Below are 27411 nucleotides of genomic sequence, written 5' to 3' on the forward strand. Positions count from 1 at the left end.
CCCAGACCTGCATCCCCCGTGAGAATGGATGAAGTCCAATCTGTGCTGGCCTTCTCAGTACCTGAGAGTGCCTGGTACAGGATGGAGTTTGGAAATACTTGTTAAATGGCATGAATGACTCAATCAACAAGAATGATAAAATAAGCAAATCCATCCCAGTCTCCAGCTTCCTGCAGGCATCACAATCGAGTCTGCTTACCTGTCTCCTGGTGCCTCGTGTATATGAGAAGCCCAGAGCACCACTGTGATAATTCATTACAGCTGGGATTGTCTGGGGCATCAGAGAAACCTTCAAACAGCAGATGTCTGGTTAATCAGAACAGAAGCATCTTCCTTTCTCAGGAGAGATTTTGGAAGGAAAGATGAGCATGGTCTGTTGCTCAGGATGATGACTGTAGTTCCAGCCATCATATCTGCATTCCACCCTGCAGGAAGGAAGAAAGGATGACAAAAGGTATGTTCTTTATTCTGCCTTGTCAGGCATCAATGGGAGGAGAGGTTCTTGGTCCTGTGGAGCCCCAGTGCAAGGGAATAGAGGCTACGGAGGTGGGAGTTGGTTGGGTGGAGGAACTCCCTCATAGAAGTAGGGGAGGGAGGATGGGATAGGGGCTCTCAGGGAGGGGGAAACTGAGAAAGAGGTTAACATTTGAAATGTAAATAAAGAATATATACAAAAAAATAATAAAAGAATGTTACTTCATGTTGTATATTCCAGTACAGGAAAACATTAATGATGGAAACTCTGTCAAATGGCCACACCTGACTGCAAAGAGGCTTTAAAATGTAGTCTTCATTCTTGGTGACCACATAAACTACTACAGGATCCGAATCACTATGAACATATGTTGATTGAGAAACAACACTGTCTTCCGTAGGCACGGCTGAAAGTACTTGCCTTAGATTTGGTTAAGTGCTTCCTTAGATTAGGAAATGCTGGATCAAATCAGGAATTAAGGAAGATTAATGTGGTGACTGGACAGAGGAAGGAGTTAGAGACAGAACAGATTGGCCAGAAGGAGACCAGCAGGGGGCCGCCGCATAACTCCAGACCCCTGCAAAACCTGGAGAAGCTCAGCAGAGGAGCCTGAAGGGAGAATATGGCTCAGTAGCTCACAGGGTATTACAACAGACAGTGCCTACTGAGTCTCACTGTTGGCGGCCAAGAAAGACAAGACTGAAAGAGAACTCATGGCTGGGATGAATGTAAACAAGTTCAGCCCCTATGGAAATCAGTATGGAGATTCCTCATAAAACTAAAAATAGAACCACCACATGACCAGCTATGCCTCCCAGAGTATTTACCCAAAGGATACAGGTCAGCACATCACAGAGACCTTTGCTGATCAGTGCTTAATGCAGTCCCAGTCACAATAGTGAAGTCATAGATCCAGTGTAGGTGTCCAAACACAGAGGAATGATAAAGAAAATATGGTCAATGGAATGTGTTTTTTTTTTCATCTGTAAAGAAGGAAGTTTTGTCACAGGAAAATGGGTGCATACAACTGGGCATAGTCTTATAGTTTAACAAAAATTGTGTGTATGTGTTTGTGTGTATATGCAATGTTGTGCAGCTGAGGCCTGAAGAGGGCATTAGAGCCCTCTAGATCACGAGGTGCTGCTATTACAGTCAGTTGTAAACCACCCATTTAGGCACTGGGAACTGAACTCAGGTCCTGTAGATGGGTAGGAAAGTGCTCAGATGTGCTGAGCTATCTCTCCCTTCTCTGGAGATAGTCTATTAAGTGAATCAGGTCAGTCTAAGAAAGAGAAATATATGTTTGTTCTCATTATGGGTTCTAGATGTCAGGAATACATAATGTCATATGTCTTTAAGACATGAAAGTAGATAAAAATGGACTTAAAATCAGAGGGCACTAATGGGGGTGGGGGAGAAAGAGGTATATGAGCTACAGGGACAATGTGCTCAAAGCACATCACATACTTGCCTGAAAATGGACCTTATGTAGCCCCATATAATAGAAAAACTGAATAGTTTAGTATAAGAAGGTGTCTAGCTTCAGTCCTGTTTCTGAATGTGGACTGAGGTCTATCCCTGGCTGTTTGGGAAGATTCAGGAAGATATCATCATTTGACCTAGGGAGCTGAATACTGATGGTGTTGATGGTTAGTTGGGTCTTTTTGAAGAGTTGATGAGACATCTCTGGAAAGAAAGTCCCAAGTTTGGGACTTTCTTTGCAAAGGAAATTTTAAGGAAGTGGGCAGCAGGTACAACTGGAAGGGGTGAAGTGGAGCAAGAAACTGTGAGGGTGTCAGATGACTGTCCTGTCCTGGCAGGAAGTGTGCTTACAGCCCTGCCCATGGGGTCCTCATTGCCTTCCACTCTGCCAACCAGTATTCCAAAGAGTTTCCAAACAGAAGTAGTTTCTCTAATTAAAGGGAATAGCTCTGCAAGTGCTTGGAGTCCTGCTGCTACTGCTGGAGTTGTTTGGGGGGGGAGAGGGGGTGATGCTATCAAATCCCCAGCCAAGCCTCAGACTCAGAGGGAGGTGCTAAGGGAGACTAAGGAGGGGTTGCCACGTGCCAGCTGAATGTGCCAAGTGGAGGAGCCCCAGGCCTGGGGTTCTGCCATGTGTTTATTTGGTTTGGCTGATGTAAAACACACACACACACAACACACACATAGACTTATCGCCTCAAGGCCTGTGTGCAGAGCCCACATTCAGTCCTCCACTAAAATCAGAAACAGCACAGTACAAAGAATGTAGCTAAATCATCAGGAGGAAACCATGTAGCAATAGTTTAATTATTGACTCCATTCATTTACTCATTCATTCATACATTCACACACTCACTCATTTAGCACGTGAATGTCAGGCCCCACACAAGGCAGAAGCTAGAAATAAATGAAACAGGATTCAGCAGGAATTCACAGTCAGGGTTAGGGAGAGGAGGGAGGATAGAAGCCATTGAAAGATAGTCATTCATGATACAGCCTGTCTATGATCTGGCCATTTCCTGCCTTGAAGTCATTCAGAGGTTTTGCTCATCTCCATCTGGGCTTCACTAAGCTTGACAACTGCATGTTCAAAACTCCAGCACACTCCAATTTCTGGAGGCTCCAGGCTGTTCTGGGATCACCCCTGTCTGAGCTCTGATTCCCATCTCTCTTCTTTGGAGAGGATATCTCCCTGTTGCCTGCTACTTCCTGTTCACCCTTAGGGTCTAGGGTAATGACTTCTGGCAACTCATGTCTGGGTGCTCCCTCTGTTTCTTAAAGCCTTGAGTCTTGGTGCCACTTACCTGGTAGTCCTACACTTTATCTGTCCACCCCTCCCCTTGTTCTGTAAGAACTCTAGCAGAGGCTAATCTGGTCCATATCTCTCTCCTGGCAAGCTAATCAATGGATGTCAAGAAATGCTCCTAACAAATGCCTTTGCAAATGAGTGGATATCATTTAGTGGCACTATGGGTAACTTCAGTATTACACAATTAAAATACACTGGGAATATGGAGTAAGATTATACTAGAATTCAAATCTTGACCACAGGCACCTCAAACTAGCTACTTCCCTCTCCAAGTCTCGGCATATTCTATGGCATAATCCAGTGGTAGTCCATGAATATGACCTACACGGGGAGCCTTTCCTTCATGAGTGCTTATCTTTCTTTAATGAGCCTGGAGCCTTTCTGTGATAGCTTTGCAAGAAGGCAAGGCCCTGCCCTAAGAACTGAGTATGTGTTCAAAAAGGCAAGAGGATCACCGACGTCAGATTCTTGAGAGATACTTCGAATGCTGCCGCTGTTCATTCAAGTGTTCTTGGCTGTTCCTACTTTAGCTGTGCCCCCTAAACACTATAAAGTACTAATAAGAATAGACTAGGGAACCAGATAGCGCAGGTTCAAACCCTGTTGGGTTTGACTTGGAATTCTTACCCTTCTTGGATGCCTTAAGTATATTTATTCTCTCTTTCTCTATCTCACTCGCTCTCTCTCTCTGTCTTATACAACTCTCTACATTTTGATAGAATGCCATGCCATAGGATATGATTTACTCTTATCTCAGAAAGGAGCATCATGGCTCTCTACCCGCTTGTTGTATTTCTATTCCAGTGTACCCATACCATTTCCATTGCAGTGAGGAATATGAGAAGCACTATTAGCATGATTTATGAACCTAGCACCCTCATCTTCTCCTTGTAGGTCACACTATGTGTATGTGGGTACCACATTTCCCATAGAAAATAACCTCCAGACTGCTTTGGGGGCCCCTTCTGGCCTCTACTCCTAAAAATAGCCTTCAAATCATTGAGTTATCCTGAGTCTAAAATGTGACCCCGGGGTGGCTGTGAGACTGGGAACAGAACTTGGTTCCCAGATGTAAACTTGTAAGGCTATTCATGGTATAGGACCCAAATAGGGGTGGGAGTAACAAGAGCAGATCTTGTAGGCTGGGAACAGGAAGTAGGGTCTACCCTACTCACTACACTCAACTCCATAGAGCAGGATCCTAAAAAAATCCTATATTCTGACGTGGCTTCTCAAGTCAAAAGCATGATATGGTTGACAATAGAGAGGGGTGTAAATAGGCCATTTATCAGTCAAATTTCCTTAGGTGTCACTTCTAAATAGATACATGGTATCTGGGTCCTTCTATTAGTAAGCTTGCTTAGTCTATCTGGGCTGCTCTAACAAATCACTTTATATGGAGTGATACATAAACAACAGAAATATATTGCTCAAGCATCTCCTGATTCAGTTTCTGGTGAAGGTTCTTGTTAGCCTGCAGATGGTTACTTTCTTGCTATGTCCTCCCAGAAAGAAAGGTTGGGAAGTTGAGGTTTTGCTCAAGAATACTAACATTAGTGTACTTGTTCAACCTCCCTACCAACCAAACCAAATATTGTCACCTTAGAGTTTAGGGCTTCAAGATGAAAATTCTGTATTATGTGATTGCTCACAATCCTTTGGTGTGTGGGTGTATGCACATGTACTTGTGTGTATACCTTTGGAAACAGTGTCTCTCATTGAACCTGGAGCCCACTGATTTGGCAAGGCTGGATGGCCAATGAGTTTCATAAATCTGTTTGTCTTCACTCAGTCCCTTTCCCAACCTAGTGCTAATGTTACTACTGGCACACACCACACCATCGCATCATCATGTTAGGCCTTCGTGCTAAGGATCTGAATTCAGATCAGCCCAGGCACAACTCTAACATGTTTTAGGGGAGTTTAAATAAATAGCAAGAACAGGGCTGTGTACATGGTCCAATTAGTAAAGAAATTGCTGTGCAAGATTGTCCCCAGCCCTATTCTTATCTTTTTAGCCCCAAACAAATTAGAGGTACATCTGGAAATTTGGGAATGCAGGGGTTTTTTGTTTCCTATGGAGTGATCCAGAATCAGGGAGAAAAAGAGAGTCATTTTCCCCAAGTCCCCTCCCCTTCTTAGCTTTGGTAACTGCTCTAAGCAGTGGTCTCTCCTTGCAGATGATACATAAAACTGTATGTAGCTTGGCCACAGAGGTTCAGGGAGGTTCAGCTTCTCTCTGGTCAGATACATTCAGAGCCTTCAATCCCCCTGCCTCACCTTTCACTTTATCTCATCCTCAGCACCTGCTGGGAGGTTCCTCATGGCGCTGGCTTGTTCTTCCAAAGTGTCAGAACTGCAACTCCTGCCTTGGGCTTTGCTCTCTGGTGCACACAGAATGAAGCCACTCTTCTGCTCCTTACTAGCTATGACTTTGTAGCAGCCTGCTCTGCCTTGCTCTGCCTTAGGCGGTTCTTTGTAAAGTGAGGATAAATGATGTTGCCCCTATGCAGACTTACTGTGAAGAGTAACAAGATCTAATGTATGTCAGTTTACTGCCCTAAAACCATTAGCTTTTACTATTGCTCCTCGCTTTCAAGGGTACTATATTAATCTGCTGAGGCTCCCAGAGCAACAGTAACAAAGTACCCCAAAGAACATAAATTAAGTTCTTCTTCTTTTTTTTTTTATATATATTTGTATTTTCTATAGTCTTTGTTTACATTCCAAATGATTTCCCCTTTCTGGATTCCCCCCTCTCAATATGTCCCATAAGCCTTCTTCTCTCCATCCATTCTCCAATCACCTCCCTCCTTTTTTTCCTCTGTCCTTATATTCTCCTCCAATGCTAGATCAATCCTTTCCAGGATCAGGACCTTCTCCATTCTTCTTCATGGGAGTCATTTGTTATGCGATTTGTGCCTTGGGTATTCAGGGCTTCTGGGCTAATTAATATCCACTTATCAGAGATTGCATTCCATGTGTAATCTTTTGTGATTGGGTTACCTCACTTAGGATGATATTTTCCAGATCAAACCATTTGCCTAAAAATTTTGTGAATTCATTGTTTCTAATTGCTGAGTAGTATTCCAGTGTGTAAATATACCACATTTTCTGTATCCATTCTTCCTTTGAGGGGCATCTGGGTTCTTTCCAGCTTCTGGCTATTATAAATAAGGCTGCTATGAACATAATAGAGCATGTGTCTTTATTGCATGCCAGGGAATCCTTTGGGTATTTGCCCAAGAGAGGTATAGCAGGGTCCTCTGGAAGTGTCATGTCCAGTTTTCTGAGGAACTGCCAGACTGATTTCCAAAGTGGTTGTACCATCTTACAGCCCCAACAGCAGTGGAGGAGTGTTCCTCTTTCTCCACATCCTTGCCAACACCTGCTGTCTCCTGAGTTTTTGACCTTAGCCATTCCGACTGGTGTAAGGTGAAATCTCAGGGTTGTTTTGATTTGCATTTCCCTAATGACTAATGATGTTGAGCACTTCTTAAGGTGCTTCTCAGCCATTCGAATTTCTTCAGGTGAAAATTCTTTGTTTAGATCTGTATCCCATTTTTAATAGGATTATTTGGTTCCCTGGGGTCTCACTTCTTGAGTTCCTTGTATATATTGGATATTAGCCCTCTATCAGATGTGGGGTTGGTGAATATCCTTTCCCAATTTGATGGTTGCCATTTTGTCCTTTTAACAGTGTCCTTTGCCTTACAGAAACTTTGTAATTTTATGAGGTCCCATTTGTCAATTCTATATCTTAGAGCATAAGCTATTGGTGATCTGTTCAGGAACTTTTCCCTTGTGCCCATGTCCTCAAGGGTCTTCCCCAGTTTCTTTTCTATTAGTTTCAGTGTGTCTGGTTTTACATGGAGGTCCTTGATCCACTTGGAGTGAAGTTTAGTGCATGGAGATAAGAATGGATCAATTCACATTCTTCTGCATGCTGGCCTCCAATTGAACCAGCACCATTTCTTGAAAAGGCTATCTTTTTTCCACTGGATATTTTTGGCTCCTTTGTCAAAGATCAAGTGACCGCAGGTGTGTGGGTTCATTTCTGGATCTTCAATTCTATTCCATTGGTCCACTTGTCTGTCACTGTGCCAATACCATGCAGTTTTTAATACTATTGCTCTGTAGTATTGCTTGAAGTCAGGGATACTGATTCCCCCAGAATTTCTTTTGTTGTTGAGAATAGTTTTAGCTATCCTGGTTTTTTTGTTATTCCAGATGAATTTGAGAATTGCTTTTTCTAACTCTATGAAGAACTGAGTTGGGATTTTGATGGGGATTGCATTGAATCTGTAGATCGCTTTTGGCAAGATGGCCATTTTAACTATATTAATCCTGCCGATCCACGAGCATGGCAGATTTTTCCATTTTCTGAGGTCTTCTTTGATTTCCTTCTTCAGAGACCTGAAGTTCTTGTCGTATAGATCTTTCACTTGTTTGGTTAGAGTCACACCAAGATACTTTATATTGTTTGTGGCTATTGTGAAGGGTGTCATTTCCCTAACTTCTTTCTCAGCCTGCTTATCCTTTGAGTATAGGAAGGCAACTGATTTGCTTGAGTTGATTTTATAACCAGCCACTTTGCTGAAGTTGTTTATCAGCTGTAGGAGTTCTCTGGTGGAGGTTTTCAGGTCACTTAAGTAGACTATCATGTCATCTGCAAATAGTGATAATTTGACTTCTTCCTTTCCAATTTGTATCCCCTTGACCTCCTTATGTTGTCTAATTGCTCTAGCTAGAACTTCAAGTACTATATTGAAAAGATATGGAGAGAGAGGACAGCCTTGCCTAGTCCCTGATTTTAGTGGGATTGCTTCAAGTTTCTCTCTGTTTAGTTTGATGTTGGCTACTGGTTTGCTGTATATTGCTTTAACGATGTTTAGGTATGGGCCTTGAATTCCTGTTCTTTCCAAGACTTTTAGCATGAAAGGATGCTGAATTTTTTCAAATGCTTTTTCTGCATCTAATGAGATGATCATATGGTTTTTTTCTTTGAGTTTGTTTATGTAGTGGATAGCATTGATGGATTTCCTTATATGGAACCATCCCTGCATCCCTGGGATGAAGCCTACTTGATCATGGTGGATGATCGTTTTGATGTGTTCTTGGATTCAGTTGGCAAGAATTTTATTAAGTATTTTTGCATCAATATTCATAAGAGAAATTGGCCTGAAGTTCTCTTTCTTTGTTGGATCTTTGTGTGGTTTTGGTATCAGCATAATTGTGGCTTCATAGAACGAGTTGGGTAGAGTTCCTTCTGTTTCTATTTTGTGGAATAGTTTGAAGAGTATTGGTGTTAGGTCTTCTATGAAGGTCTGATAGAATTCTGCACTGAAGCCATCTGGTCCCGTGCTTTTTTGGTTGGGAGACTTTCTATGACCCTTTTTATTTCTTCTGGTGTTATGGGACTGTTTAGTTGATCGATTTGATCCTGATTTAGTTTTGGTGTCAGATATCTGTCTAGGAAACTGTCCATTTCCTCCAGGTTCTCCAGTTGTGTTGAGTATAGGCTCTTGTAGTAGGATCTAATGATTTTTTGAATTTCTTCAGTTTCTGTTGTTATATCTCCCTTTTTATTTCTAAGTTTGTTAATCTGGATACTGTCTCTGTGCCCTTTGGTTAGTCTGGCTAAGGGATTATCTATCTTGTTGATTTTCTCAAAGAACCAGCTCCTGATTTTGTTGATTCTTTGTATGGTTCTCTTTGTTTCTACTTGATTGACTTCGGCCCTGAGTTTGACGATTTCCTGCCTTCTACTCCTCCTGGGAGAAATAGCTTCTTTTTGTTCCAGGGCTTTCAGGTGTGTCATTAAGCTGGTAGTGTATGCTTTCTCCATTTTCTTTTTTGGAGGCACTCAGGACTATGAGTTTTCCGCTTAGCACTGCTTTCATTGTGTCCCATAGATTTGGGTATGTTGTGTCTTCATTTTCATTTCGTTCTAAAAAGTCTTTAATTTCTTTTTTATTTCTTCCTTGACCAAGGTATCATTGAGTAGAATATTGTTCAGTTTCCACTTGTATGTGGGTTTTCTGTTGTTTTTGTTGCTATTGAAGACCACTTTTACTCCATAGTGATCTGATAGGAGGCATGGGATTAGTTCGATCTTCTTATATTTGTTGAGGTCTGTCTTGTGACCAATTATATGGTCGATTTTGGAGAAGGTACCATGTGGTGCTGAGAAAAAGGTATATTCTTTTGCTTTAGGATGGAATGTTCTATATATATCTGTTAAATCTAATTGGTCCAAAGCTTCAATTAGTTTCATTGTGTCCCTGTTCAGTTTCTGTTTTCCTGATCAGTCTGTTGAGGAAAGTGCAGTATTGAAGTCATCCACAATTATTGTGTTAGGTGCAATGTGTGCTTTAAGGTTTAGTAAAGTTTCTTTTATGAATGAGGGTGCCCTTGCATTTGGAGCATAGATGTTTAGGATTGAGAGTTCTTCTTGTTGTATTTTTCCTTTGACCAGCAAGAAGTGTCCCTCAGAGTTTCTTTTGATGACTTTGGGTTGAAAGTCAATTTTATCTGATATTAGAATGGCTACTCCAGCTTGTTTCCTGAGACCATTTGCTTGTAAAATTGTCTTCCAGCCTTTTACTCTAAGGTAGTGTTTGTCTTTGACCCTGAGGTGTGTTTCCTGTATGCAGCAAAATGTAGGGTCCTGTTTACGTATCCAGTCAGTTAGTCTATGTCTTTTTATTGGGGCATTGAGTCCATTGATGTTAAGAGATATTAAGGAATAGTGATTGTTACTTCCTGTCATTTTCGATGTTATTTTTAAAATTTGATTGGTTAACTTCTTTTGGGTTTGATGAGAGAAGGTTACTATCTTGCTTTTTCCAGGGTGAAGTTTCCCTCCTTGTATTGGTGTTTTCCTCCTATTATCCTTTGTAGGGCTGGGTTTGTGGATAGATATTGGGTAAACTTGGTTTTGTCATGGAATATCTTAGTTTCTCCATCTATGGTGATTGAGAGTTTTGCTGGGTATAGTAGTTTTGGCTGGCATTTGTGTTCTCTTAGAGTCTGCATGAGATCTGCCCAGGATCTTCTAGCTTTCATAGTCTCAGGTGAAAAGTCTGCTGTGATTCTGATAGGTCTTCCTTTATATGTTACTTGGCCTTTTCCCCTTACGCCTTTAATATTCTTTCTTTGTTTAGTACATTTTGTGTTTTGATTATTATGTGATGGGAGGTATTTCTGTTCTGGTCCAGTCTGTTTGGAGTTCTGTAGGCTTCTTGTATATTCATGGGCATCTCTCTCTTTAGGTTAGGGAAGTTTTCTTCCATAATTTTATTGAAGATATTTGCTGACCCTTTAAGTTGTAAATTTTCACTCTCATTTATGCCTATAATCCTTAGGTTTGGTCTTTTCATTGTGTCCTGGATTTTCTGGATATTTTGGGTTACAAGCTTTTTGCATTTTGCATTTTCTTTAATTGTTGAGTCCATGGTTTCTATGGTATCTTCAGCATCTGAGATTCTTTCTTCTATCTCTTGTATTCTGTTGTTGATATTTGCATCTATGTCCCCTGATTTCTTCCCAAGGTTTTCTATCTCCAAAGTTGTCTCACTTTGAGTTTTCTTAGTTGTTTCTACTTCTGATTTTAGATCCTGGATGGTTTTGCTTAGCTCCTTCACTTGCTTGCTTGTGCTTTCCTGTAATTCTTTAAGAGCTTTTTGTGTTTCCTCTTTCATGACCTCAGCCTGTTGACCAAAGTTCTCCTGTATTTCTTTAAGTGATTTTTCCGTTTCCTCCTTATTGGCTTTTGTATTCTCCTGGATTTCTTTCAATGATTTTTGTGTTTCCCTTGTAAGGGCTTCTAACTTTTGATCCATTTTCTCCTGAATTTCTTTAAGTATGTCCTTCATGTGTTCCTGTACCAGCATCATGACCAGTGATTTTAAATCCAAACCTTGTTTTACTGGTGTGATGGGGTATCCAGGATATGCTGAAAAAGGAGAATTGGGTTCAGATGCTGCCATATTGCCTTGATTTCTGTTAGTGACGTTCCTGTTTTTGCCTTTTGCCATCTAGTTCTCACTGGTGTTAGTTGGTCTTGTCAATGCTGGACTCACCAGTACAAGCTGCCTCCTCCCAGGTGGCCTCTGGTGCATAGCTGACCTCCTACACTGCCTGGAGACAGGGTGCTGTGGCCCAGGCTGTTCAGATCCCAAAGCAGACACCTGAAGGCTCCCGCCGGGGCCTGCTGGACTCACCAGAGCACACTGACTCCTCCCAGCCGGCCTCCAGGATGCCCCTCTTGTGTCTTGCAGGACCTGGAGATGTAGCGTTGCAGCCCAGGCTGTTCTGGATTCCAATTAAGTTCTTCTTATCGTGGAGCCTGGAAGTACACAATGCAGGTGTGGGCAGAGTGGGTGTCTGCTGAAGCCTCTGTGGCTTGTGTGTGGCTGTCACACATGGTCCTTTTTCTGTTTCCAATGTCTTTTTTTTTTCTTTTGGTTTTTCAAGACAGGGTTTTCCCCTGTATCCCTGGCTCTCCAGGAACTCTCCCTATACACTAGGCTAGCCTCAAAGTCACAGAGATCCTCCTGCCTCTGCCTCCCAAATGCTAGGATTAAAGGTGTGTGCCACCACTGCCTGGCTCAGTGTCTATTTTTATATCCAAAATTTTCCTCTTATAAAGAGTGGGTTAGGGTCTACCCTGATGACAATTTGGGCTTACTCTTTATAAAATATCCCATCTCCAAATATATCTACATTCTGTGGGATTGGGGCTTAGGACCTAAAAAGATGAGTTTTGAAGAAGCACTGAATTCAGCCCATGACAAAGATTCCCAAGTGTGATCTTAGTTGCATCCTAACAAATACCTAGCTTCAGTCCTGGGGAAACCAGGAAGTCCAGTCAGATCTTCCACAGTCTAGCCTTTGTTACAGTGTAAAAAGATAATAAGGACTTAAATGTTCAAACTACAATGGTTCCACTTGCATTTTTTATTTTTTATTTTTTTTTTACCTTAAGAGGGGACAAAAGTAATATACTATCAATAGATGTTGCACTTCCATTTTTATAATTTGTTTTTACCATGTTAGAAATATATAGCTTAATTTAATCATAATTCCTTATCAGCCCCATAATCAAGGAGGGAAATAACCAACAGAGCAACAAATGTTGCTAAGTTGCAGTACTCAGTAAACAATGGGTTTTTCTGTACTGTCATGGTTAATTCTAATTATCTCCAAGACACAATCAAGAATCATCTGAGAAGAGGGAATCTCAATTGAGGAGTTGCCCAGATCAGCCTGAAGAGTTGTCTGTGTGTTGCTTTGATTGTTGATTGAGGTTTAAGGGCCCAGCCCATGTGGGTGGCGCCATTCCCTGGGCAGTGATTGTACTTGGATTATACCTGGGTTGTACAACTACACTGATCTTTGGACAGTGCAGGTAGGGAATCGGAAAGGCACTTTCATCTGTGGTTTCTGCCTCTACTCTTGCGTGGATTCCAGCCCTGACTTTCCTGAGTGATGAACTGTGACCTAAAAGCATAAGATAACCCCTTCTTCCCCTAAGTTGCTTTGGATCATGGTGTTTACAACAGCAACAGAGAAGTAACTAGAATATTTACACAATCCACAGTGTAGCAAAAGAAGACTTGTATGTACTTATAATACTACACTTTCTCCTGATGTCTGATATTTATTAGCTTACCAGATCCACATGCATAGTACATAGTAGTGTAGTACTACGAAGTGAAGTACATAGTAGTGGAAATATTTCATTTAAAAATATTGAAAAAGATACTCAAAATGAATTGTCTTTGCTAGGCTGCCCTACTTGTCTTTCCTCTATTTCTTTCATGACCATGTGCTTCCTAGACTAATCTGGAATTACTAGTACAGGGAATACTAGTACAGATCTGAATCCACTTGCTAAGGGCATAGGTAAGAGGCAATTAACCATCATATATCTTCGAGTGAGTCTTGAAGGTATCTATACTAATGAGAATTAAATAAATTAAGCAGACAATCACACTTATATGTAAGCAGGGGTGATAGGTGGCCCAGCGGCTAGACCTCAGAGCAATTGGCTGTATCTGAATCCGAGAGAGAGGAAAAAATGGAAACAGGGAGAGATGCGGGCTGGAAACAGGAAAGATGCTGGCTGTTTGATGATCTGCTCTGAAAGGCAAGAAGGAAGCCATTGATTAGTGAGCTTTGTTTGATCTGCTCAAGGATCAAAGGGACAAACACCATGAACTAAGATGAAAGATGACGTGGAAGGCCTGTCCCCCAGCCTTCTAGGATGCCATGCTGCTGAGGGCTTAGGAATCAAGGTAGAAGACACTCACTGCAACTGTGGGAAGAACTGCAATCCCATCTCTCCCCCAGCTTGAACTCTGACACTTCCCTGACCCACTTCCTATAAGAAGAGCCTCTATTTATTCTTTGAGTCCCCTCAGGGTTCATGGAACTCAAGGTTGGAAGGGGACCCAGGGGCTAAGCAGTAGCTCTTTGGCTTAGAAGAACATGGACATGACCATCAGCTTACATGTGATGGATGCTATGACTGGGCTGAGCTTGGAGAACTGAAACATGGTATTGGGAAACAGTTAAACTCCTCTGAGAGGGCACAGGAGACATATCAGCTCAGGCCTCAGAACATGTACTGCTAGGAGGAAGTTTCTAGTTCTGATTTGGGTGGAAAGAACTCTATCCATGAAGCCAAGGAAGAAGCAAGGGGCAGTGGACAATTAAAAGGATTTTTCACCTGGGCCAGGGCCTGTGTCATCCCACTGGGTCCCAGCAGCACCTGGTAAGGTAACCATGGGGGTGTTCCATTTCAAACAGAGCAAGGACAAAGACACTCATAGAGTTCACAATGAAGCCACATAGTCGGCATATGGATGATTGAGGGTTGGAAATTCACCTCTGCACATTTGAAAAACCTGAATTCTTACTAATTGTCATATCCATACTCTAGAGAGCTCCCTGTATTCCTTTGGGTAAACTACTGGAAGTTGAGACAGATGGATCAGTTAATACCCTGTCGGAGTGGTTTTAGGGAGCCAGTGTGATTTCTCAACCCACCAGTTTGTCTTTTGGGAACTTGAGAAGCCCATTGTTGAAAGGAATATAATCTTGGTTCAGGGCACATTACCATTACTGCTGTAACACAACACCTAAAAGAAACAGAATAGAGGAAAGATCAATCCTGGCTTACAGTGTTAGAGGGATTTTAATTCTTTATGGCAGGGAAAGCATGCTGGAAGAGGCCCTCTGTCTGCAGAAGCTGAAACATGTGGCAGTATCTAATCACAAGGCATAGACCAGGAGCAGAGAAAGCTAGACTGGAAACCAGAAATCTGGACCCTAGTGACCTGTGACTATCACCACCAGCTAGGACCTACCTCCTAAAGGCTTCAAATAGGGCCTCAAGTTCCAGCATTCAAACATGAACCTCTAGGGATATATTTTTGATCCAAAGAATAACAAGGGGGCTCTTCTTATTCCTCCTCCTCATGGTAGCATCAGAGCTCTATGTATGGAGGGCTACATGACATCAAGTTATGGGATTGGGTCGATGGGCTAACAGCTGAGGAAAGGAGGAAGTGGGTGTGATGTAATCGTAAACTAGCCAGCCTCAGTTTATTGGTTTCTACAGATCATCTTATGGCTTTTGGACTTTCTAAATATTAAAGTGTGTTCAACCTAGCATGCAGGAGTGTCCATGGAGAACTATACATTTGGTTAACACAAAACTGTAAACTCACTCAAAACATTATGGAATTCTCTTTTTTAAATCCTTTTGAATGCAGTTAATTCAATGCATGTTTCTTGAGCAGAAACTTTGTAAATGACAATGTTGGGTCACAGTGTCAAAAGACTGGACACACACCTGGCAGACTCTATACTTTGGGGGACCTTCTATACTCTGTAGTAGATTCAGTGGCTCTGAAACCTTATGGCCAGATGTCCCAAGCCACTATAACTAATCTTCCTGTTCCCTTTGTGGTGGGTTAGAAGAGAGTTTTTCTTATGTTGGCCCAAGCAGACGAGGAGAAGTAGGACTCATAAGCATCTCATAACTAACCTTGAGAACTGTCACTCTATCTCAGCCCCTAGCCTCAGCTTAGCTTAGGAGGGCAGGGTGCAGATCTATCTTAGAGATGTACTTTTGGATCAGTTACCTTTCTATTGTGACAAAACAACAAAACAAGGCAACTTATGGAAGAAAGGATTTATTTGGGTTTATGGTTCTAGAGTGTTAGAGTCCATGATGGTGGGGTCAGCACGGCAGCAAGCAGCAGGCATGGTGGCAGAAACAAATCTGAGAGCTTGCATCTTGAATTTGGAAATTTCAAATGGGAAAATGGTGAGAGGCTTTTCATCTTAAAGCCCACCCACAGTGGCATAGTTCTTCCATGAAGGCCTTACCACCCTAACCCCACCACTGCTTGGGAACCAAGTATGTATGTGCTTGAGAATATTGGGAACTTTTTTTTTCCCATTCAGAGAACACCTGCTAAAATACACACACACACACACACACACACACACACACACACACACACACACACACACACACACCATCTATTCTGGGAAAGTTCTCTTGGATTCTGCCAAAGTCTCCAAGCTCTGTTAATTTTTAAACTGCTCTTCCTTGTTTCTTTCTGTGTTTGTCTATAACTAGTTGCAGCAGAGTTGTAACACCAGCAGTCAGATGCACATGCAGTCACATTGGGTAGATATAAATAGGAAGTTAGTGTATGTTTGTATATGCTATCATAGGTGGTGACAGTTGCTATGAAGAAATGACAGCAATAAAAAAGCTGAGGAAGACCTCTCAGGTAAAGTAAGGTTTGGAAAAGAGTCAAATATGACAGAAGAACAGTCCCCAAGTATCCATGAAGAGAGACAATTACCTGAGCCTGGAGCATATCCTTTGTGTTCAAGGAACCACAAGAGAGAGATTGGAACAGAATGGGTGATAAATTAGGAAGGAGAAGGAGAAAGAGGAGGGACAGGAGGAGGCAAGAGATGACATCACAGAGCAAGGGGATACCAGGCCCCATAGCAGCAGACACATAACTTGGGATTCTTTTTTTAATATCCCAAAGATTCTGAGCAAAGAAACATCGTGGATAACTTATTTTTTTGGTAAGCTTGCCTTCATTACTGTGCAGAACATAGAATGTGGAGATCCAGAGCCAAACCTGGTTACCAAGTTGGAGACTGTTGGTGATGGACCAGGTGGCAATGTAGTTCCTACTGAGTGGTAGCCACGGAGTTGGGGAGAGACACGGAGATCTGGGATATGCCATGAATACACTGGCTGATGCTATATTAGGATTGGAAAGGTAAATAAGGAGCCACTGCCATGTCTGATGGCAGCATGTTGATGAGAGATGCTGCTACAGCAGGCCACTTCGGCTGGAGCCAATTTCTGTATTTAAAAACTGTGGGTTCAGGAGGATTATTGGGGGCCCTCAGTTGAACTCTAAAGTGATCAGTACAGAAGCCTCAGCTGATTCTGCAGGAATCTGGAGTTGGGACAATCTTTTATTACTGTCCAGTGGGGCCAAGAGAGCAAGACCTTTGTATAGTCACATTAGCCTGCTATTATAAACATCTGCCCCAGGGAGGGGACCTCACCACAGGGGAGGACTGCCTCCTAAACAGGTTCTTACTTAACCTGTCAGCTACCATGGCTTGCAACAGCCCAGGCTCTGATGGTACACTTGATGGCATATGCCACTACCCTCTGCAAATGCTCACTTTGTTTCTCTAGGAATGGGTTTCAGGGAGGAGACCCTGAGCTAGTTTTTAGAATTTTTTTGCTCACTTTCTCAGTCATGTTATTTTGATCATGAATCAGGAGGTGCTTGACCAAGACGTGAATTCAATTATAAAAGGTTCTTAGTTAAATTCATTAGTTAAATCTTAAACTGAATGGAATTCTAATATTAATCACTTTTTAAAGTGTTTTCAACTTCCCAATTATAATCAATACCTCTGATTGATTATCATAGCTAGGCCATTAGGCTTTAAAAAATAAAAATCTTTATTGACTCAGAATATGTAACTATTTTCTGAGGTAAAGCTATTTCTGTTGGTTGAAATTTCTGGAAACCAGATATCCCTCAATGAACAGGAGTCTAAGGTGCTGAGAGTTTTATAGCTGCTATTGGCAGAACGCCCCTTCCAAGAGCTGACATAAATCCTGTTTGATATAGTTTTGGACATCACAGTTATATTTTTCTACAGAGAACTTAGAGAATGGCTGACATTAGATGTGGATTACAGGCAATTTCTGCACTTAGAAACTATTGTTGAATCACGAATCTTTGCTTCAAGGAGAATGCTGAAGGTGGAAAATGCTAAAAGATGGCAGAAGCTGCTACAGAATATATGCTTAGTGTATATACATCCAGAAAGAAATTCACCAAGCAGTAATGGGGATGGAGGAGTGGGTATAGGTGACACATCCCATATGCTAGACACATTAACCAAATTTTCTCTCTTCCCCCATTACTCAGAAATCACAGACAACCTGACTATAAGAACATCCTGTGGACTACTTATTAATTATATGCCAATGACAGCCCCCTGTCTCCAAAACCTTATACATCTTAAACATCTCTTTGGAAGCCTCTCTAGGCTACCTGTTTGTGACATTAAGAATTCTCTGCATAAATCTTTTGCCCAAAGGGTCCATCATCTTCAGTACCCCAGGTAGACTCCCAATCTAAGACCTTACAATTAGCAAAGAATCTGGTATGTGTGCATAATTATGTATGTGTTCATGGCGAGGTGTATAGTAGGTTATATATACATGTGCACGTACATGTATATAGGTAAGTATGATGACTGTAAGGGAAAATATGTGTATAGATAGTATGTCTGCATGAGAATTTGTATGACAGGGATGTGGTCATAATCACATATATCCACATATATGACCAGGTATGTGCATTTGAGTTTATGACCACATGTACATACATGTGAGACAATGAATGTTTGTGAGCTTTCCAGCTGTGCTTCCCAGCCACAATGAAGCAGTCAGTTCTGGCTCAATGGCAGGAATATCAATGCCAGGGTCCAGGTTCTCCTCCCTACCCCCACCCTCACAGCAACTTTACTCTAGTGATCTTGCTCCAAACATTTTCCTCTCAGGCCTCTCTAGTTCTTTTCTCCCTTCCCACCAGGGGTCAAGGCCCACAGGGGCCTTCAGTGGCTTCCTGCCCTTTAGAGTTGATGCTCTGATGTCTTCCGTGGGAGCTTTGGCTGTGGCAGTCTTGTCATGTTGGACTCTCTGCTGTCACTGCCAAAGTGACAATTGATGATCAGAACTGGAGCTGTCCAGAAACCCAACTTCTGCACAGAGGCCTTTGATCTGTGCAGGCTCAGAGCAGAGCAGAGCCTGGCAAGAGCCTTTGATGGGGCCTGGCCAGTGCAGAGCCTTCAGGCCGTCCCTGCCCATCCCTGTAGGCTTTGATGCTGATCATGTCTCACAAGGGTCAGTCTCGGAAGCAGGAAAGTTGGGGACAGAGCCAGCCATGCTGTACCTTGCTTCTTGGCCTTCTTGGAAAATAACCATCTGGATGTTTGGCCTGGTGAAGCTCACATCTCAGGAATGCAAAAGTTGGTGCTGAGAAAAATTCCTCTAGCAACCACCTGCTTATCAATTTAGCTGGTGGCATGGAATGGTGACAGGGACACCAAAGTTAATCTATTACATATACTGCCATAGAACAAATGGATAAAAAAGGCCACTTCTAGTTGATTTAACTTGGGTAGCCTCAGTATCCAAGTGCCCTTTCATGTCAGCATTTTCTCAGCTATCAACATGTTGGTAGAAGGACCATCAACTGCAAATGCAGCAGATTAGTTACCTAATTTACCAAGTCCTCACCATCCTCACCAATACTATCCACACTGCAGGTAGGCAGCATGGTTGGAGGTGTGGAAGTCATGTTGAACCCCTGTTACCTTGGTTCAGGATCAACTCTAAATCCATATCTCATCACTTCTTATAACTTACTTCCTAGGATTACTACAAGCTGTAAATAAACTCATATCACATATATGAAATGTTCAGGATGGTGTCTACATACAATAAATACTCTAAGAAATCATGTCACCCTGATGTTTGTGTTCTGTTTTATTTTTTTCTTTTATGAGACAAAGCCTTAATTCATAGCTGAAGATTACCTGGAGTTCAATATGCAGCCAAGGCTGATCTCTATTTTCTTTTCTTTTTTTTTAAATTGATATATTTTTTATTTACATTTCAAATGATTTCCCCTTTTCTGGGTCCCCACTCCCCACAAGTCCCATTAGCCCTCTTCCGTCCCCCTGTTCTCCATCCACCCCTTCCCACTTCCCTGTTTTGGAATTCCCCTATACTCTTGCACTGAGTCTTTCCAGAACCAGGGGCCACTCCTCCATTCTTTTTGGACATCATTTAATTTGTGGATTATGTCCTGGGTATTCAAAGTTTCTAGGCTAATATCCACTTATCAGTGAGTGCATACCATGATTGATCTTTTGAGACTGGGTTACCTCACTTAGTATGATGTTCTCCAGCTCCATCCATTTATCTGAGTATTTCATGAATTCATTGTTTCTAATGGCTGAATAGTACTCCATTGTGTAAATATACCACATTTTTTGTATCCATTCCTCCGTTGAAGGACACCTAGGTTCTTTCCAGCTTCTGGCTACTACAGATAGGGCTGCTATGAACATAGTGGAGCATGTATCCTTATTGCATGCTGAAGAATCCTCTGGATATATGCCTAGGAGTGGTATAACAGGGTCCTCAGGAAGTGTCATGCCCAGTTTTCTGAGGAACCGCCAGACTGATTTCCAAAGTGATTGCACCATCTTGCAATCCCACCAGCAGTGGAGGAGTGTTCCTCTTTCTCCACATCCTCACCAACACCTGCTGTCTCCTGAGTTTTTGATCTTAGCCATTCTGACTGGTGTGAGGTGAAATCTCAGGGTTGTTTTGATTTGCATTTCCCTAATGATTAATGATGTTGAACATTTCTTAAGGTGTTTCTCGGCTCTCTGAAGTTCTTCATGTGAAAATTCTTTGTTTAGCTTCGTACCCCACTTTTTAATGGGGTTATTTGGTTCTCTGGGTTCTACTTTCTTGAGTTCTTTGTATATATTAGATACTAGCCCTCTGTCGGATTTAGGGTTGGTGAAGATCCTTTGCCAGTCTGTTGGTTGACGTTTTGTCCTTTTGACGGTGTCCTTTGCCTTACAGAAACTTTGTAGTTTTATGAGGTCCCATTTGTCAATTCTTGATCTTAGAGCATAAGCTATTGGTGTTCTATTCAGGAACTTTTCCCCTGTGCCCATGTCCTCCAGGGTCTTCCCCAGTTTCTTTTCTATTAGTTTCAGTGTGTCAGGCTTTATGTGGAGGTCCTTGATCCATTTGGAGTTGAGCTTGGTACAAGGAGATAAGAATGGATCGATGCACATTCTTCTGCATGCTGACCGCCAATTGAACCAGCACCATTTGTTGAAAAGACTATCTTTTTTCCACTGGATGCTTTCAGCTCCTTTGTCGAAGACCAAGTGACCATAGGTGTGTTGGTTCATTTCTGGGTCTTCAATCCTATTCCATTGATCCGCTTGCCTGATATTGTACCAATACCATGCAGTTTTTATCACTATTGCTCTGTAGTAGAGTTTGAAGTCTGGGATACTGAATCCCCCTGAAGTTCTTTTACTGTTGAGAATAGTTTTAGCTATCCTGGGTTTTTTTGTTATTCCAGATGAATTTGAGAATTGTTCTTTCTAGCTCTATGAAGAACCTGGTTGGGATTTTTATGGGGATAGCATTGAATCTGTAGATTGCCATTGGCAAGATGGCCATTTTAACTATATTAATCCTGCCAATCCATGAGCATGGAAGATTTTTCCATTTTCTGAGATCTTCTTCGATTTCCTTCTTCAGAGATCTGAAGTTCTTGTCATATAGATCTTTCACTTGTTTGGTTAGAGTCACCCCAAGATACTTTATGCTGTTTGTAACTATTGTGAAGGGGGTCATTTCCCTAATTTCTTTCTCAGTCTGCTTATCCTTTGAATATATAAAGGCTACTGATTTGCTTGCATTGATTTTGTAGCCAGCCACTTTGCTGAAGTTGTTTATCAGCTGTAGGAGTTCTCTAGTAGAGTTTTTAGGGTCACTTAAGTATACTATCATATCATCTGCAAATAGTTATAGTTTGACTTCTTCCTTTCCAATTTGTATCCCTTTGACTTCCTTAGGTTGTCTAATTGCTCTAGCTAGGACTTCAAGAACTATATTGAAAAGATATGGAGAGACGGGGTAGCCTTGATCATGGTGGATGATCATTTTGATGTGTTCTTGGATTTGGTGGGCAAGAATTTTATTTAGTATTTTTGCATCGATATTCATAAGGGAAATTGGCCTGAAATTCTCTTTCTTAGTTGGATCTTTGTGTGGTTTTGGTATCAGCGTAATAGTGGCTTCGAAGAAGGAGTTGGGTAGTGTTCCTTCTGTTTCTATTTTGTGGAATAGTTTGAAGAGTATTGGTGTTAAGTCTTCTTTGAAGGTCTGATAGAATTCTGCACTGTAACCATCTGGTCCTGTGCTTTTTTTTTTTGGTCAGAAGCCTATCTATGACCCCTTCTATTTCTTTAGGGGTTATGGGTCTGTTTAGATGGTCTGTTTGATCCTGGTTTAATTTTGGTAATTGGTATCTGTCTAAGAAAATGTTCATTTCCTCCAGATTCTCCAGTTGTGTGGAGTACAGGTTTTTGTAGTATGATCTGATGATTTTTTGAATTTCCTCAGTTTCTGTTGTAATATCTCCGTTTTCATTTCTAATTTTGTTAATTTGGATACTTTCTCTGTGCCTTTTGGTTAGTCTGGCTAAGGGTTTATCTATCTTGTTGATTTTTTCAAAGAACCAGCTTTTGGTCTTGTTGATTCTTTGTATGGTTCTCTTGGTTTCTACTTGATTGATTTCAGCCCTGAGTTTGATGATTCCTGTCTTCTTCTCCTCCCGGGTGAATTAGCTTCTTCTTGTTCCAGGGCTTTCTGTTGTTCCATTAATCTTCTAGTGTATGCTCTCTCGAATTTCTTTTTGGAGGCACTCAAAGATATGAGTTTTCCTCTTAGCACTGCTTTCATTGTGTCTCATAGATTTGTGTATGTTGTGCCTTCATTTTCATTAAATTCTAAGAAATCTTTGATTTCTTTCTTTATTTCTTCCTTGACCAAGGTATCATTGAGTTGAGTATTGTTCAGTTTCCATGTGTATGTGTGCTTTCTGTTGTTTTTACTGTTACTAAAGACCACTTTTACTCCATAGTGATCTGATAGGAGGCATGGGATTATTTCAATCTTCTTATATTTGTTGTGGTCTGTCTTGTGATCAACTATAAGATCTATTTTGGAGAAGGTACCATGAGGTGCTGAGAAAAAGGTATATTCTTTTGCTTTGGGATGAAAAGTTTTATATTTATCTGTTAACTCCAATTGGTTCAAAGCTTCAATTAGTTTCATTGTCTCCCTGTTTAGTTTCTGTTTTCCTGATCGGTCCATTGGTGAGAGTGGAGTATTGAAGTCACCCACAATTATTGTTTTAGGTGCAATGTGTACTTTGAGCTTTACTAATTTCTTTTATGAATGAGAGCGCCCTTATATTTGGGGCATAGATGCTCAGAATTGAGAGTTCTTCTTGTTGTATTTTTCCTTTGACCAGGAAGTAGTGACCTTCCATGTCTCTTTTGATGACATTAGGTTGAAAGTCAATTTTATCTGAAATTAGAATGGCAACTCTGGCTTGTTTCCTGGGACCATTTGCTTGTAGAATTGTCTTCCAGCCTTTTACTCTAAGGTAGTTTTTGTCTTTGACACTGAGGTGTGTTTCCTGTATGCAGCAAAATGTAGGGTCCTGTTTACATAACCAGTCTGTTAGTCTATGTCTTTTTATTGGGGAATTGAGTCCATTGATGTTAAGAGATATCAAGGAGTAGTGGTTATTGCTTCCTATCCTTTTTGATTTTAATTTTATACATGTGTGGTTATCTTCTTTGTGTTTGATGAAAGCAGCTTAATATCCTGCTCTTTCCAGGTTATTGTTTCCCTCATTGTAATGGTGTTTTCCCCCTATTATCCTTTGTAGGGCTGGGTTTGTAGAAAGATATTGTGTAAATTTGGTTTTGTCATAGAATATCTTGGTTTCTCCATCTATAGTAATTGAGAGTTTCGCTGGGTATAGTAGTCTCGGCTGGCATTTGTGTTCTCTTAGAGTCTGCATGAGCTCCGCCCAGGATCTTCTAGCTTTCATGGTCTCTGGTAAGAAATCTGGTGTAATTCTGATAGGTCTTCCTTTATATGTTACTTGCCCTTTTTATCTTACTGCTCTAAGTATTCTTTCTTTGTTTAGTACAAATCTTGTTTTTCTGGTGTGTTGGGGTATCCAGGACTTGCTAATGTTGGAGAATTGGGTTCAGATGCTGCCATGATGCCTTGGTTTCTGTTAGTAATGTTCCTATGTTTGCCTTTAGCCATCTAGTTGTCCCGGGTGTTAGATGGTCTTATTGTCACTGGCTGGTGCTTCAACCTACTGTGGATCTTTAAGGTTATCTCTGCAACACTGGATAACTGGATTTCTTCTGGCACAGATTACTGATATGCTGCCTTCCTCTTTTGTGCCTTTGGAGCCCTTCTCAGTCTTGCCTCAAGCAATGTTATTCTTAGGTTGTCAAGGTCAACTAGGTGTTTTCTGTCTGCTCTATTATGGAGCGAAGATGCTGTGGTGGGAGTCACTCCCTCTGTTGATTCTCACATAGGACACAGGTCCTGTGATGGAATGGCTTGCAGATGAACCGCCTATGTGCTCAGTTCTTGAGTGCAGGCAGACCCCTGGTGGTTTGCACCACCAGAAATCTAAAGCTCAGGGTGATACAGTACTTAGTGACCCTTTTCTGTCCCAGCAGGCAGCGAGTATGGCCGCGGGGCTTCTCTCCTTTCGAAGCTCACTGGGCAGGACACAGGCCCTGTGCCTGGTCGGCTGGCATACAAACCCGCCTATGTGCTCACTTCCTGAGTGCAGGCAGACCCCTGGTGGTTTACACCACCAGAAATCTTTTTTTTTTTTAATTTTTTTTATTCAATATAATTTATTTACATTTCAAATGATTTCCCCTTTTCTAGCCCCCCCACTCCCTGAAAGTCCTGTAAGCCCCCTTCTCTTCCCCTGTCCTCCCACCCACACCTTCCCACTTCCCCGTTCTTGTTTTGCCGAATACTGTTTCACTGAGTCTTTCCAGAACCAGGGGCCACTCCTCCTTTCTTCTTGTACCTCATTTGATGTGTGGATTATGTTTTGGGTATTCCAGTTTTCTAGGTTAATAACCACTTATTAGTGAGTGCATGCCATGATTCACCTTTTGAGTCTGGTTTACCTCACTTAGTATGATGTTCTCTAGCTCCATCCATTTGCCTAAGAATTTCATGAATTCATTGTTTCTAATGGCAGAATAGTACTCCATTGTGTATATATACCACATTTTTTTGCATCCACTCTTCTGTTGAGGGATACCTGGGTTCTTTCCAGCATCTGGCAATTATAAATAGGGCTGCTATGAACATAGTAGAGCATGTATCCTTATTACATGGTGGGGAATCCTCTGGGTATATGCCCAGGAGTGGTATAGCAGGATCTTCTTGAAGCGAGGTGCCCAGTTTTCGGAGGAACCGACAGACTGCTTTCCAGAGTGGTTGTACCAATTTGCAACCCCACCAGCAGTGGAGGAGTGTTCCTCTTTCTCCACACCCTCTCCAACACCTGCTGTCTCCTGAATTTTTAATCTTAGCCATTCTGACTGGTGTAAGATGAAATCTAAAGCTCAGGGTGGTACAGTACCTAGTGATCCTTTTCTGTCCTGGCAGGCAGCAAATATGGCCACGCGTCTGAGCTCTATGTTCAAGTGCTAGGATTATAGACTTGGGAGTTTAGAACAGCACTGAAACTATTAAAGACTGTGAGGCCCTTTGACTTTGGGCTAAATGAGTTTTGTTCATAAGATGGCCACAAGCCTATTGGGGACAAGGGGTGGAATGTGGTGGTTTGAATGAGAAATGCCCCCCATAGGCTTGTATAGGTGACTACTTTGTTGCTAGTTCATGGCACAATTAGGGGAAGTTATGGGACTTTTAGGACATAGAGCCCTGCTGGAGGAAGTACATCACTGAGGACTTAGAGGGTTTGTGTCATTGCCTTTCTTCCCATGTCTCAAGCCCTCTGGAACTGTAAGCCAAAATAAATTCTTCCTTAAGTTGCATATGGCCACAGTATTTGATCTCATCAACAAAAAAAGTAACTACTATATCCATATGGAGATTGCCTATAGTTCTAGAGAGCTAGATGCCCTCAGTGGTGGGGAAGGATGGTGACAGAAAGACTGAAAGACCACATCGTGATCCACATGCCAGGAACAGAGACTACAGGGTCCTGAAATTCTGTCTTCCTCTTCATTCATTGTACTTGTAATGTGCACCTTTGAGCTTTCTAGCTGAGTTATTAGGTTTTCAATTACATCTTCATTTCAGCCTGAGTCCTCTTTGATGTTTCTATACCTTGATTGAATTCTGTTCTCATGTCCTGGATTGTCTTTGTTATTTTCATCAGCCTTCAGCTTGTGGCATGGCTTTGGGCATGGCTTGGGCATTTATTCTCATTAAATTCTAGAGCTGGCCCTGGTGAAGCACAGTACAGCCTAGCCCTGAGAGCTGTCTCTCCTGTGTTCACACCATCACGGCCAGTTCTTCAGTACTGCCCAGGAAGGAGTAGTTGCAACTCTCACATTCTCACATTCTCAGGGCTAGACTGGACTGACTCAATGCTAAGAACATTTGAAAGTAAAGATGTGTAGAAAAGGGTATCCTATTGGACATACTGTGACACATCACAGCTTCCACAGGGAGGTATATTTTTGTTTTGTTTTGTTTTATTTTGTTTATTTGGCTAGGAGGTTGCAAGGCAGAGGGTAAATATGGAGGGATGGGGAGATGAGTGGGATTGTGGTACATGATGTGAAACCAACAAAGAATCAATAAAATATTTGTTTTTTTCAAAGAAATAAAACAGAGCAGATTGACTTGACAAATTCCCTCTTCTTAGTTTCATTGATCTCTCTAATTCCTCCTTTGAGCTCCCTGAATTCTTTGATGATGTTTTATTGTTCCTTTAACTTCTGTGTCCTAGGATTCATCTAGGTGACTCTCAGTGCCAAACTTTTCTATAGGACTGGTAAGTTCTGGAAAGAACACACTGGTAAGTGTCTGGAAAGAACTAAGAACACTTGTTAGTTCTGTGTCTAATGTGGGCAGAGTAGGTTGGGGCAGAAGAAAGAATGTGCAGGCAGGTTGTATTTAGACATTGGAAATAGTTTGAATGGAATGAAGTCAGATAGATAGAGAGAACTTGAATGGTGTACAGGATGTACCTGTCCACCTGAGTATGAGTGTAGTTCTAGCAGGAGAAAAGGTTAGATGTTGCATGGGAGGGGCCTATGTCCATAGGGATATGTAGGGAGAGGAGGCAGAAGCCTAGAGGTTTTCAGAGCAAATAGTGTGGCCAGAGTAGAACAGGACACTGGATGTGAGACTGGAACTAGATCTATAGGACTGGAAAAAGTGTGGATTGAGAGAGTTATCAGGCTAGATACTGGACAAGGATTTGGAAAATATGACTGGGTGGAGAAACTGGATATGGTGCAGAAGTTTGATATGCTCTTCAAAACTTTTAACACTTACCACAAGAGATCTGTGGTAAGTGTTAGACTCAATTACCTTCCAGAGCATTTTTATTTTTCTCTCTTCTACCACAGATTCCAGTGTCCCTCTTCCTTCATAACATACAGCCACTCACTCTGAGATATTTGGCCATTTTTGCATCTTAGACTTTCATCCTAATTAGTCTGAAGTTTCAGTAGCCTTGCTTATATTGGACAACGCATACTAAATCTATTCATCCACTTTCTCTTCTAATACAGGGTAACCAGATGGTAAGCCCAGTGATTCTTCTGGAGTCTAGGCACATTCATGCTTGTTTTCACCACTCATTGATTACCCGTGACTCTGCTTGCACAGGATCTCCAAATGTCCTGGTGACATTTACAA

General features: G+C 41.7%; 1 long non-coding RNA gene across 1 annotated transcript; it reads left to right on the top strand.

Annotated features, from left to right (window-relative positions):
* The first annotated feature begins 212 nt into the window (after window positions 1-212).
* On the top strand, window positions 213-27411 carry LOC127679368 (uncharacterized). The gene is made up of 3 exons (XR_007976748.1): window positions 213-454; window positions 26495-26563; window positions 27285-27411. It is a non-coding gene; the product is annotated as an uncharacterized LOC127679368 (long non-coding RNA).

The sequence above is a fragment of the Apodemus sylvaticus genome, chromosome 1 (assembly GCF_947179515.1).
Source record: "Apodemus sylvaticus chromosome 1, mApoSyl1.1, whole genome shotgun sequence".
NCBI lineage: Eukaryota > Metazoa > Chordata > Mammalia > Rodentia > Muridae > Apodemus > Apodemus sylvaticus.